This window comes from Cupressus sempervirens, chromosome 1, assembly GCF_028749045.1.
Source record: "Cupressus sempervirens isolate cs-2001-9-10 chromosome 1, ASM2874904v1, whole genome shotgun sequence".
In the NCBI taxonomy this organism is placed as follows: Eukaryota; Viridiplantae; Streptophyta; class Pinopsida; order Cupressales; family Cupressaceae; genus Cupressus; species Cupressus sempervirens.
The window spans coordinates 606,711,458-606,722,610 of NC_143118.1; the positions used below are offsets into that span (position 1 = coordinate 606,711,458).

The following is an 11,153-nucleotide window of genomic DNA, read 5'->3' on the forward strand; positions in this document are numbered from 1 at the left end:
AGCAGACTTTGCATATAAATGGGCCTTGTTCTTGAGAGTTCTAGGAGATGACCTCCAGAACTTTTGGATTGGACCCCTTCAAGGTGAAATTCATCTAGTTGATCGGATGAGCTCGATGACCATTTCAGTCCCTTGGCTCCATGAATTCACATCTCCTAACCGATGACAATCTTTTGCTCCTTAGACGACCTCATAAAAAATTGGGTCGTGGATGGCTGTTTGGTCAAAATTTTCAATGATTTGGATTTTTAAGGCGGATGTCAGTGTGTTTGCTAATTTCTAATGTAGAGCAAGCCTCACACTAATAGCTTATATAGTAGAGGTGGTTGCCACAAGCCTCTCCCGTGCCCCTCTCATTGATTCAATGCCAGTGTCAAGGCGGATGGATATGTCAGATTTTGAAAAGGTGGACGCCAACGTTGAATCAATTAGAGGGGCATGAAGCCCACCCTCGAGGTGCTATTCCTTGACTCTACTTTAGATCATGTTTTCTTGTCACTCAGCAGGCGCAATTTCAGAAAAAGGTTTGGCAGCAGTTGCCAGCCCTGACTGCGTCTACCTAGTGATTTTAAAAGTTGATCTAAAATGGGACCCCTAGTCTAGCACCTCCGTTCGGTGTTGCTCGGGTATTGCATAAATTTTTGCTATCGGCGCAGATTCCCTAACAAATTCCTACCCTTGGACTATCTCTTAGATCACCTTCTTCGATCACTCGACCAACGCAATTATGGAAGAGACTTGCCAGTGGTTGCCATTCTACAGCGCGTCTGTTCAGCGATTTTGAAGTAGATCTAATGGCGAGTCCTTGTCTAGCCATGAGGTGGGTGCTTGGCGCTCTAGCAATTTTTTATGTGCCTATCGCGGCTACAATGGGAGCTTTGATAACAAAAGCTCTCTGCGACCCTCCCCAATAGAATTGGTGCTGGTGTTTGAGAAAGACACGTTATTGAAATTTAGAATATTGGCACCAACATCATTTCTATTGGGAGGGCCATGAAGCGATCCTAATTTTTCTATGCGAGGGCTCTCTCCCCAGAGTCATTCTCTTTGCAACAACTTCTTTGGAAAATTTTTTTTGGAATGGTTTGGTAGCAGTTGTTGTTCCAATGGTGCCATTGTGGTGGTTGCCTGGGCAGCAATCTGAAGGGCGAGCCATTGTCTAGCAGCTGGGCTGCGCATCACAAGTGACAAGGGAGCCTTTGTAATCAGAAGCTCCTGTGACCATTTGATGAGAAGAGCCATTGCTTGTGTGAGCAAGGATGAATACAGCCTTAGATTCCAAACAAAATCAATGACATCAGATCTATATATCTGGAGAGCGATGCTAAGGGCGGGAGCTTGTGTCTAGCATTTGGGATGTTTGTGCGAGCGAGTAGGGGAGCTTCTCTTATCAAAACCTCTTTGTGGCCTTTGAATATATAGACCCAGTGCCAACGATATCGATGGATACGAGCCTTGGATTCTATATTTTTTCACAGCTAACATTAGTTTTTGTGAGAGATGGGTACGAAAGCACATCCTGATTGCTACGCGGGAGCTCCCTAAGGTCGTCTTTGTGCCAACTCGATTGGCACAACATTGGGAATGGTTCGACAGTGGTTGTCGTTCCAATGTGTCATCGGAGGATGTCTTGGAAAGTGGTCTTTCTTTCAAGGGTGAGCTCGTGTCTAACACTTGGATTGTGCATCATGTCACAAGCAACTGGGGAGATCTCTCTATGAATGGTGGCATGGTGATTGCAAGAGAAAATTGACTTAGTCGGAGTATTGGCCTCGGGCCATTGTGACGACCTCACAATTTCTCTTTAATTGCAACCTATGTTTGCGCAGTAGCAGAGTATGCATGTAAGATGGGCCTTGTTCTTGAGAGTTCTAGGAGATGACCTCCGAAACTTTTGGATTGGGCCCCTTCAAGGTGAAATTCATCCAGTTGATCGGATGAGCTCGATGACCATTTTAGTCCCTTTGCTCCATGATCTCACATCTCCTAACTGATGACAATCATTTTCTCCTCTGTCGACCTCATAAAAAATTGGGTCGTGAATGGCTGTTTGGTCAAGATTTTCAAGGATTTGGATTTTTAAGGTAGTTGTCGGTGTGTTCACTAATTTCTAATTTAGAGCGAGCCTCAAACTAATAGCTTATATAGGAGAGGTGGTTTCCATGAGCCTCTCACGTGCCCCTCTCATTGATTCAATTCCATTGTCAAGGTGGATGGATATGTCAATTTTTGAAATGGTGGACGCCGACATTGAATCAATTAGAGGGGCATGAAGCCCACCCTCCATGTGCTATTCCTCGACTCTCCTTTAGATCATTTTTTCTTGTCACTCAACTGGTGCAATTTTGGAAAAAGGTTTGGCAGTGGTTGCCAACCCTCACCGCGTCTACTTGGTGATTTTAAAACTCGATCTAAAATGGGAGCCCTCGTCTAGCACCTTCGTCCAGTGATGCTTGGGTATTGCATAAATTTATGCCATCGGTGTGAATCCTCCAATGAATTCCTACGCATGGACCCTCTCTTAGATCACCTTCTTCGATCACTCGACCAACGAACCTACAGAAGAGACTTGGCAGTGGTTGCCATTCTACACTGCGTCTGTTCTGCGATTTTGAAGTTGATCTAATGGTGAGCCCTTGTCTCTAGCCATGAGATGGGTGCTTGGAGCTCTAGAAAAAAATTTTGTGTGCCTATTGCGGCTACAATGGGAGAGGTGGTTTCCGCGAGCCTCTCCAGTGTCCCCCTCATTGATTCAATGCCACTGTCAGGGCGGATGGTTATGTCAGATTTTGAAACGGTGGACGCTGACGTTGAATCAATTAGAGGGGTATGAAGCCCACCCTCGAGGGTAATATTCCTGGACTCTCCTTTAGATCATGTTTTCTTGTCACTCAGCTGGCACAATTTCAAAAAAAGGTTTGGCAGCGGTTGCCAGCCCTCACCGCATCTACTTGGTAATTTTAAAACTTGATCTAAAATGGGAGCCCTCGTCTAGCACCTCTATCCAGTGTTGCTTGGGTATTGCATAAATTTTTTCCATCGGTGTGAATCCCCCAACGAATGCCTATGCTTGGACCCTCTCTTAGATCGCCTTCTTCGATCACTCGACAGACACAATTATGGAAGAGACTTGGCAGCAGTTGCCATTCTACACCGCGTCTGTTCTGCGATTTTGAAGTTGATCTAATGGCGAGCCCTTGTCTATAGCCTTGAGGTGGGTGCTTGGCACTCTAGCAAAATTTTTTGCGTTCCTATCGTGGCTACAATAAGAGAGTTTATTGCCACGAGCCTCTCCTATGCCCCCCTCATTGATTCAACGCCACTATCAAGACAGATGGATATGTCAGATTTTGAAATGGTGGACGCCGATGTTGAATCAATTAGAGGGGCATGAAGCCCACCCTCAAGGGTGCTATTCCTGGACTCTCCTTTAGATCATGTTTTCTTGTCCCTTAGCTGGCGTAATTTTGAAAAAAGGTTTGGCAGCGGTTGCCAACCCTCACCGCGTCTACTTGGTGATTTTAAAACTCAATCTAAAATGGGAGCCCTCGTCTAGCACCTCCGTCAGGTGTTGCTCAGGTATTGCATAAATTTTTGCTATCGGTGCAAATCCCCCAACAAATTCCTACCCTTGGACCCTCTCTTAGATCACCTTCTTTGATCACTCGACCAATGCAATTACGAAAGAGACTTGGCAGAAGTTGCCATTCTACAGCGCGTCTATTCTGTGATTTCAAAGTTGATCTAATGGCAAGCCCTTGTCTAGCCATGACGTGGGTGCTTGGGGCTCTAGAAATTTTTTGCATGCCTATTGCGGCTAAAATGGGAGAGGTGGTTGTTGCAAGCCTCTCTCGTGCCCCCCTTATTGATTCAACACCGGTGTCAGGGCAGATGGATATGTCAAATTTTGAAGTGGTGGATGCCGACATTGAATCAATTAGAGGGGCATGAAGCCCACCCTTGAGGTGCTATTCCTGGACTCTCCTTTAGATCATGTTTTCTTGTCACTTAGCTAGTGCAATTTTAGAAAAAGGTTTGGCAGTGGTTTCCAGCACTCACCGTGTCTACTTGGTGATTTTAAAACCTGATCTAAAACAGGAGCCCTCATCTAGCACCTCCGTCTGGTGTTGCTCGGGTATTGCATAAATTTTTACTATCGGCGCAAATCCCCCAATGAATCCCTAGCCTTGGACTCTCTCTTAGATCACCTTCTTCGATCACTCGACCGACAATATTATGGAAGAGGTTTGGCAGCGGTTGCCATTCCACAGCGCGTCTGTTCAGCGATTTTGAAGTTGATCTAATGGCGAGCCCTTGTCTAGCCATGAGGTGGGTGCTTGGGGCTCTAGCAATTTTTTGTGTGCTTGTCGTGACAACAATGGGAGTTTTGATAACAAAAGCTCTTGGCGACCCTCCCCAATAGACTCAGTGTCAGTGTTCACGAAAGACACGTTATTCAAATTTAGAATATTTGCACCAGCATTGTTTCTATTGGGAGGGCCGTGAAGCCATCCTGATTTTTCTATGTGAGGGCTCTCTCTCTAGAGTCGTTCTCTACGTAACAACTTCTTTGGCACAAAATTTTTAGAATGGTTCGGTAGAAAATTCTTTTTTGCGTGCCTATTGTGGCTATAATGGGAGAGGTGGGCCCCCCTCATTGATTCAACATCGGTGTTAGGGTAGATGGATATGTCAAATTTCAAAATGGTGGACGCCGACGTTGAATCAATTAGAGGGGCATGAAGCCCACCCTCAAGGGTGCTATTCCTGGACTCTCCTTTAGATCATGTTTTCTTGTCACTCAGCTTGGGCAATTTCAAAAAAAGGTTTGGCAGCGGTTGCCAGCCCTCACTGCGTCTACTTGGTGATTTTAAAACTTGATCTAAAATGGGAGCCCTCATCTAGCACCTCTGTCCGGTGTTGCTCGGGTATTGCATAAATTTATGCCATCTATGCGAATCCCCCAATGAATGCCTACCCTTGGACCCTCTCTTAGATCACCTTCTTCGATCACTCGACCGACGTAATTATGAAAGAGACTTGGCAGCGGTTGCCATTCTACACCGCGTCTGTTCTACGATTTCAAAGTTGATCTAATGGTGAGCCCTTGTCTATAGCCATGAGGTGGGTGCTTTGGCGCTCTAGAAAAAAATTTTGCGTGGCTATCATGGCTACAATGGGAGAGGTGGTTGCCATGAGCCTCTCTCATGCCCCCCTCATTGATTCAATGCCGCTGTCAGGGCAGATGGATATGTCAGATTTTGAAATGGTGGACGCCGACGTTAAATCAATTAGAGGGGCATGAAGCCCACCCTCGAGGGTGCTATTCCTGGACTCTCCTTTAGATCATGTTTTCTTGTCACTCAGCTGGCACAATTTTGAAAAAAGGTTTGGCAGTGGTTGCCAGCCCTCACTGCGTCTACTTGGTGATTTTAAAACTCAATCTAAAATGGGAGCCCTCATCTAGCACCTTCGTCCGGTGTTACTTGGGTATTGCATAAATTTATGCCATCGGCGCGAATCCCCCAACGAATGCCTATGCTTGGACCCTCTCTTAGATCACCTTCTTCGATCACTCGACCATCGCAATTATGGAAGAGACTTGGTAGTAGTTGCAATTCTACACCGCGTCTGTTCTGTGATTTCGATGTTGATCTAATGGCGAGCCCTTGTGTCTAGCCATGAGGTGGGTGCTTGGCGCTCTAGCAAAATTTTTTGCATGCCTATCACGGCTATAATGGGAGGCTTTGATAACAAAAGTTCTCGATGACCCTCCCCAATAGAATTAGTGCTGGTGTTCGAGAAAGACACATTATTCGGATTTCGAATATTGGCACCATCATCGTTTCTATTGGAAGGGCCATGAAGCCATCCCAATTTTTCTATGTGAGTGCTCTCTCCCCAGAGTTGTTCTCTTCACAACAACTTCTTTGGTGCAAAATTTTCAAAATGGTTTGGTAGCAGTTGTCATTCTAATGGTGTCGTTGTGGTGGTTGCCTGGGAAGCGATCTGAAGGGCGAGCCGTCGTCTAGTAGATGGGCTGCGCATCACGAGTGACAAGGGAGCCTTTGTTATCGGAAGCTCCCCATGGCCATTCGATCAGAAGAGCCATTGCTTGTGTGGGCAAGGATTAATGCAGCCTCGAATTCCAAACGAAATCAGCGACATTGGATCTATATATAAGAGCGGAATGAAGGAGCAGCCCGTTCGCTATGTGCCTCTCCCCAAAGTTGCTCTTCTTTTTCACTCCATTGCCACAATTTTGGGAGTTGTTCGACAGCGGTTGTGATTCCAATGTGTCATTGTGGTTATCTAGAGAGCGATGCTAAGGGCAGGAGCTTGTGTCCAAAATTTGGGATGTTTGTGCGAGTGAGTAGGGGGGGCTTCTCTTCTTGGAACCTCTCCGTGGGCTTTGTATATAGACCCAATGCCGACGATATTGATGGAAGCCCTTGGATTCCAAATTTTTTCACAGCTAACATTGGTCTTTGTGAGAGATGGGTACGAAAGCACATCCTGATTGCTATGCAGGAACTCCCTAAGGTCACCTCTATGCCAACTCGATCGGCACAACATTGGGAATGGTTTGACAATGATTGTTGTTCCAATGTGTCATCGGGGGATGCCTTGGAAATTGGCCTTTCAAGGGTGAGCTCGCGTCTAGCACTTGGATTGTGCGTCACGTAACAAGTGAATGGGGAGATCTCTCTGTGAATGGCGGCATGGTGATTGCAAGAGAAATTTGACTTAGTTGGAGCATTGGCCTTTAGAACTTTTGGATTGGGCCCGTTCAAGGTGAAATTCATCTAGTTGATCGGATGAAGCTCGATGTGCTTGTATCTATTCCAAGATGGTAATGATGGTCAATAATCTATGGCAGTGAGTATATCCCATTTGGTAATTGCAATGGCAGAGCTGGTGGGAAGTACTTGTCGCTTTATTTTGTTGGATATACCCTATATGTAGGTGTCTTCATGGCTTGCAACACACTGCACATTTGGTGTTCGATTCTAAGATGCGCTTGTTGCTGAGTGTGTATGGAGTTGTATCTTTTAGCCAAGGTCTCCATCTCATTGGCACGTTCTATCATTGCATTTTTATCCTACCCGGATGGAAAGAAGGAAAGAGATGGTTGCACGGGTGCATTGCTCGACATCCCTAATTTCATCAAGGGTCCACTCTCCACCCTAAGTTTTTGCCAATTGGTAGAGCCTTGGGATTGAGAGGGGGGCCGGCAAAAGGTTTGGTTGCCACATAATTTATTCGCTAGTGCATTCTCGGTGCGTGCTCGCCTCTTCACTGTCTCATCCTATAGAAGTGCATGGCACTGTCGTGACAGCCTTTGTGGTCCGAGAAAGTAGAAGCATAGAGTATTACCGATAATTTTTGTTTGGATGCCGAAAATCTCCATGCCCTGTCCTGCCCTATGCGATCCAAACGGCTGTGGCTCATGGGTTCTGCGGGAGATACTCTTCTTCAGCTCCCCCCTAAAGAGAGCATTCAATGTTTGCATTGTGTGGACAAAAAGCCCACGGCATTTCATCTCTCTTTAGATGCAAAATTATGGGAGGGCTTGTTGAAGTATGGCCATTTGTACGGGGTGCACCAAAAAGCATGTAGGGGGCATATGCCTGGGAAATGGATGTCTTTGAGTGTCCTTACTCGGTCGTGTGCGTGGTGTACATCTTTGGATTACGACTCTGTTGTGAGCATTTGTGATTCAAGCATTTTGGGGGAATGGGTTTCATATGAGATGTTCTTCTCAAGCTCGCAGGTGGGTGCTCGCAGGTGGTTCCCTCATAGTGAAGTTCTTCGGTATGCGCATGTGCATGAGATTGAAGCTTGTTCAACAACAATAGTGTGAGTGTTCACCTGTAGGAACTTTTCTATACCTGCATTGGCAGATCACGTGTCACGGGGAACGGTTAGCGAGGCTGTCCTAGGAAAGGAGATATTATCCAGAGGTCAGACATGTTTGTGTATGCGGGTGGGCTCTCATCACCTATAAATGTGCGGAGGGGGTGTTATACATGATGCCCTTGAGTGGCCTTATAATTGAGGTGGTCGCGTGCACAGTGATGCCCCTGCCAATCGCATAACCAACCATGTTTTCAACTCACACGGCCCTTCACCCTTCAGCACAGTGGTCTTCGTTGGCACTTCAAAAACCAACTCTTCATCTTGGGAAAACATTTGTTGTTATCAAAAAGGATTTTGTCTATGCAGGTGCACCTCAATAGGTGTGTAGGAGGCATATGCCTGGGAAATGGATGTCTCTGAGTGGCCTTACAATTGAGGTGGCTACGTGCACAGTGCCATCTCGTACAAACTCGAGGCTTCTTTCTGAGTAGTGGCGACAGTGAGTTCGAGGGTAAAGGATTCCATACAGGATGTTCTTCCTAGGTGCCTGTAAACTGAGGCTCCCTATTCGGCCCTCTCTGGTCGACGATGGGACACTTTCCTCTTTTGTGAAATCTTTGAGCATTGTGAGTCCTGCATGTTCTGTGAACGTCATTCTTGTTGCTTGTGCAGTAGATTATGTTTGGATGCATGACGGAGCGAATGTAAATTTTGGTTTCCCATTGCGGCGGGCATCCCTTGGCTATAGTAGGTCTTGGGGGTCCCCTCATTTTTAGAAGCTACCTGGTCGATCCTGCTAGTAGTCATATGCTTGTCTCAAAGATTAAGCCATGCATGTCTAAGTATGAACTATTTTAGACTGTGAAACTGCGGATGGCTCATTAAATCAGTTATAGTTTCTTTGATGGTACTTTGCTACTCGGATAACCGTAGTAATTCTAGAGCTAATATGTGCACCAAATCCTGACTCTTGAAAGGGATGCATTTATTAGATAAAAGGCTGACGTAGGCTCGCCCGCTATTCTGGTGATTCATGATAACTCGACGGATCGCACGGCCTTTGTGCTAGTGACGTTTCATTCAAATTTTTTCCCTATCAACTTTCGATGGTAGGATAGAGGCCTACCATGGTGGTTATGGGTGACAGAGAATTAGGGTTCGATTCTGGAGAGGGAGCCTGAGAAATGGCTACCACATCCAAGGAAGGCAGCAGGCATGCAAATTACCCAATCCTGACATGGGGAGGTAGTGACAATAAATAACAATACTGGGCTCATCGAGTTTGGTAATTAGAATGAGTACAATCTAAATCCCTTAACAAGGATCCATTGGAGGGCAAGTCTGGTGCCAGCAGCTATGGTAATTCCAGCTCCAATAGCATATATTTAAGTTGTTGTAGTTAAAAAGCTCGCAGTTGGACCTTGGGTCGTCACGGTCGGTCCGCCTTCCGGGTGTGCACTGGCCCTCACGTCCCTTCTGCCGATGGCATGTTCCTGGCCTTAATTGGCTGGATCGCTCCTACCGATTGAATGATTCGGTGAAGTGTTCAGATCACGGCGACGATGGTAGTTCCTGTCGGTGACATCGCGAGTTCACTGAACCTTATCATTTAGAGGAAGGAGAAGTCGTAACAAGGTTACTATAGGTGAACCTGCAGTAGGATCATTATCGGTTCGAGACCCTGAATTGTGTAGGGGATGGAGCTGGCCTCCTCCTCGCCCCCGAAATCTCGGCGACATGCAGACACTCGGCCCTATAGCGATGTGCTGGACGGCCAAGCTACGGGTCCAGCACCGTTGAGGTCGAGGGTCACATCGAATGCTCATGATCAAAAGTGTGGATTCCCCGTGGGGCGAAGAAGAGACTCAGATGCAATCTAGATTAGGATCGGTGCCTTTGAACGATGTCCACGTTGGAGTGAGAGGTCTCTGCTCAGTTGCAATTTAGAGTGGGTCCGAGCCTCATCCCCCGTTGAGATTTCATGGTTCGATCGCGTGCACAGCACTGTGCCAGGGATCCGTAATTTCGACGGTGGCAAGTCAGGACTGCTGCAACCCCTTGTTGCCTTGCCCAGGTGTGTTGAATCGTCACTCAAAGCATTCTATGTTTAGGATGGGTGCACTCGCATGTTTAGGATGGGTGCACTCCCATGCGTCACCTCCCACCTTTACGAGGTGATGGGGCGGGGACATACCACAACGTTCCTCATCACACCCATTGGGTCCTCGGGGTTCAGGATGTGTCAACACCCAACACACGGGTGCATCGCACACCTTAGAAATCCAAAGAATGAAGCGTGAGCTAGCGCCTTGCACGCTTGGGTCGCCGAAGGACAAAAACAAAACAAAATAATGACTCTCGGCAATGGATATCTCAGCTCTCACCATGATGAAGAATGTAGCGAAATGCGATACTTAGTGTGAATTGCAAAATCCTTTGAATCATCAAGTCTTTGAACGCAAGATGCGCCCAAGGCCTTAGCCAAGGGCACGTCTACTTGGGCGTCACACTACAAAATTTTTCCCTCCCCAGCAATGAGCAGAGATGGTCATCCGCGTCTGCGAGTGGCATGCGGTTGGCTGAAATGAGTACGAGGTCCGTCGATCCGTCGCGACGAGCGGTGGCTTGCAAAGGCCGACGTTGGTTTGCGCCGATTGAACGATTCCTCGCGAGGAACTTTATTTTGGGCTCAGCGGCCCACCGCAGTGTGGGCATTGTTGCATCTCTACCACATCCCCAAGTCAAGTGTGAGTACCTACTGAGTTTAAGCATATCAATAAGCAGAGGAAAAGAAACTTACTAGGATTCCCCTAGTAATGGCGAGCAAATTGGGAAAAGGCCAGCATGAAAATTGATGGTCGCGCCTATCGAATTGTAGTCTGTAGAAGTGTCCTCAGCGATAGACCAGGCCCAAGTCCCCTAGAAGGGGGTGCTAGAGAGGGTGAGAGCCCCATCAGGCCCAGGCCCTGTCGCACCACGAGGTGCTATCGATGAGTCAGGTTGTTTGGGAATGCAGCCCTAATCGGGTGGTAAATTCTGTCCAAGGCTAAAAGATGGTGAACTATGCCTGAGTAGGGAGAAGCCAGAGGAAACTCTGGTGGAGGCCCGCAGTGATACTGATGTGCAAATCATTTGTTTGACATGGGTATAGGGGAGAAAGACTAATCGAACCGTCTAGTAGCTGGTTTCCTCCAAAGTTTCCCTCAAGATAGCTAGAGCTCACGTGCGAGTTTTATCGGGTAAAGCAAATGATTAGAGGCATCGAGGGTGTAACGCCCTTGACCTATTCTCAA

General features: G+C 47.0%; 1 non-coding gene and 2 pseudogenes across 1 annotated transcript; all 3 read left to right on the forward strand.

Moving 5' to 3' along the window:
- Positions 1-8,640: 8,640 nt before the first annotated feature.
- LOC149578935 (18S ribosomal RNA) lies at positions 8,641-9,528 on the forward strand (annotated as a pseudogene; the record flags this gene model as incomplete).
- Positions 9,529-10,213: 685 nt separating this feature from the next.
- Positions 10,214-10,367, forward strand: LOC149578936 (5.8S ribosomal RNA). Its single transcript, XR_016358135.1, has one exon. It is a non-coding gene; the product is annotated as a 5.8S ribosomal RNA (ribosomal RNA).
- A 224-nt stretch (positions 10,368-10,591) lies between these two features.
- LOC149578937 (25S ribosomal RNA) overlaps positions 10,592-11,153 on the forward strand; it is a 2,903-nt pseudogene continuing 2,341 nt past the window's right edge.